We start from the raw sequence: 3,426 nt of genomic DNA, 5'->3' as shown, positions 1-3,426 counted from the left end.
GGCTTGGGAAGAAGCCACCCTGTTCAGTTAACAAAGAACATATGCCAATACTTTAAAAGTTTTCCCATTTTATAGGAAACTGATTCACTAGGATCCCATACTCTGTTGAAAACAATCCTTAAAACCATCTTATTCTGTTTTCTCTCGTTTTATATTTCCAATATTACTGTCCAAATTAATATCTGTTTCCTGTTGATTTTAGAGAGAGAATAAATTGATGAGCCAACAAGAACATTCTGATCACTTGGCAGTCACATCTCATTACTAATTAATGATTAGCATTCTGATCATAATGGACACAAATCCTCTTTAAAAATAGTAAAACACTTTACACATTTGGCTTTTGTTCTTTCATTATCTTCAGCCTTGACAATCTCATTGCAAACAGCTTATTGTATAAGGTAAACACTCAAATTTGTGTCTCCCAAACTGACAGCTTTTCTATACTCTAGTCCTGGTGGATGTCTGGTCAACACCTCAAATGCATATAAGCAAATTCCATATATGGTAAATAGAGTCCTTTATCTCCCCGCCCAAAATCAATCCTATTCCTCTTTCTTTATTTTTTTGTCATTGGCCCTAACCAGATAATAATCCTCCTCTCCTCTCTTGCCCTTGTTTCTTTTTATCCAAAATGGTAATTACCTCTCTTCCCGCCCCTACTGCCCACTTTTGTCCTCCTTAGATTTTCACTGCTGAACCCACAGATGTCCTCACTAATTCTATACCCAATCTCAAAACATTTCAGAAGTACATTAAAAACCTTTAGCTACCTCTCCTTCTAATATGTGGGTCTTAAAAGTAACATTCTTTCCATAACCAGGGCTGGCATAATTGATGAATGTTTAGATTTTTTTCCTGTCAGCTAGACCTAGGACTCAAATATCCAATGGCAAGCTCTGGGCATACATGTGACCTATAGGTTAAGTCATTGCACTTCTAATCTTTCCAATGATCCTGCCCTATAAGGATTAGAGCTCATCCTAATCTCAGTCTAAGTGAACTGGGATCTGATACATTCCTTGGGTCTTCTCAGTTTCCTTCCATGGGCCTCAGTTCTTTCTCCATTCCTCTACAATATATTGTTAGATCTGCCAGAATCTCACCATTGCCCTTGCCATATTGTTAGGCTCAGCCCCCATGCTTGGATGCTCTGACAACAGCCACCACTTCTAATGTCTGTTCTAAGACTATTTCCTCTAAGATTGTATGTCTGAAGCATCAGATGTTCTCTCCTGGTCATTTGCATGAGTCTCTCTTTCCCAGTTTGAGGTCCCCCATGACAGAGTAAGTGTCTGTTCCATCCACATTTCCTCACCTTCTACATTGCCAAAGCCACATCATTTATTCACGAATCTATCCACGTTCTGACAATCCAGTCTATTCTACCTCCATAATGCTTCTCAAATGCAGATGGCCCTCTGATATACACTACCACAAACTTAGTTCAGACAAGAGTTATTCAATAGAAATTCATATAAGCCACATATGTAATTCTACATTTCCCAACAGCCACATTATAAGAAGTTTAAGAGGCAGGTGAAATTAATTTTAATAATATATTTTATTTAACCCTATGTCTAAAATACTATAATTTCAACATTTAATTAATATAAAAAGTATTCATATTTTTTGCACTCTTTTTTTAACTAAGTATTTGAAATCTGATCTGTATTTTATATTTACAACATATTTGAGTTCAGATGCTAAATTTTCATTGGAAATACTTGATCTGTATTTAGATTTCATAAAATTTATAGTTGAAAAATAGATTCACATACCCATGTTGTTCCAAACACGAATAAAAATTTTCTAATAGCTGAATTGGGTAGCATTTTTAAAGATTTTTTATTATCTTTACTTTTTGGCCATGCCACACGGCTTGTGGGATCTTAGGTCCCCCCTAGACCAGGGATTAAACTGGGGCCCTCAGCAATGAAAGCGCAGAGTCTTAACCACTGGGCTGCCAGGAATTCCCTGAGTAGCGTTTTATTAATTTAGATTTAACTAAATTGAGAATTCAGTGCCTTGGTCACACTAGCCACATTTCAAGTGCTCAACAGCTGCATGTGGTGAGTGGCTACCATACTAGACAGTGTAGGTTCAGACTCGTCACTCTCTCAGATTATTGTTAGAGCCTCCTAACTAATTTCTCTCCAATTCCTTCCCACCCTAATCCTTTTATATACAGCTGGTAAATCAGTTATCCTAAGGCAAATTTCTGATTATTTCTGTTCAAAGACTTTTGAGGTTTCCAGTAACATGAATCAATTCCAAACCTCTTAACCTCTGGCCCTCACAGTCCTCAATGGTTTGTCTTCAAAACCCTTTCCAACTTATTTCCTTTTACTCTCCTGGGCTTACATCCAGAGCTTTCCCTCCTTCATGTCTGCTTATAGTTTTCCTCTTTTATAATTTTCTTCTCTTCCACATCTTTCTATTATAATTCTACATAGACTTCAGTTTCATGTATAATTCTACATAAAGACCTCAGTTTCATGTATAATTCTACATAAAGACTTCAGTTTCAGTTTCATCTTTCTATTATAATTCTACATAAAGACTTCAGTTTCATGTATAATTCTACATAAAGACTTCAGTTTCACCTTTCTATTATAATTCTGCATAAAGACTTCAGTTTCATGTATAGTTCTACATAAAGACTTCAGCTTCATGTATAATTCTACATAAAGATTTCAGTTTCATGTTTAATTCTACATAAAGACTTCAGTTTCGTATTTCTATTATAATTCTGCATAAAGACTTCAGTTTCATGTATAGTTCTACATAAAGACTTCAGTTTCACATATAATTCTGCGTAAAGACTTCAGTTTCACGTTTCAATTGCATACACTTACCCCGCCACTGCCCCGGCTCCCAAAATCCCACTGAGATGACAACACAGAAATTTTTTAAAGGAAAAAATCTGAAGGACAGGGAAAATTGCAAAAGAAGTGATAGCAGGTGATGTAAGTCAACAAAATGTAAAATGTGGTAATCAAATGTGAGTGGCAACTGATTTCCAAAAGAAAGAAATGCTGAAATGTAAATGCCTGCAGAGGGTAGGCCAACTACAAGTAAGCCAGTTTGTGTTGCAGAACCCCAGAAGGGTTTGGGAATTGAAGGTACTAGTGGCTCTGAAGACTGGGTGAGGGGTGGCACTCAGCCTGGGAGATCAGCTAAATGTCTGTCTGAGGAGAAGATAGATTACAGATTCCATACCTATTTAACTCATATAATTCAAAAATTTCTCCTTCTGTTCTTTGAACAGTAACATTAAGAAACATTTCGTGAACCATAATACTATACAAATTTTTTTCAACAATGTGCCTTTTATCCTCCATTAGACTGTGAGTTCCTGGAGTGTAAGCACAGTCTTGCACTCATTCCCTCCCACCTGCCAGCTTATAACACAGTACATGGCAC

The sequence above is a fragment of the Mesoplodon densirostris genome, chromosome 1 (assembly GCF_025265405.1).
Source record: "Mesoplodon densirostris isolate mMesDen1 chromosome 1, mMesDen1 primary haplotype, whole genome shotgun sequence".
Taxonomy (NCBI): Eukaryota; Metazoa; Chordata; class Mammalia; order Artiodactyla; family Ziphiidae; genus Mesoplodon; species Mesoplodon densirostris.
This window is presented reverse-complemented; position numbering follows the sequence as displayed.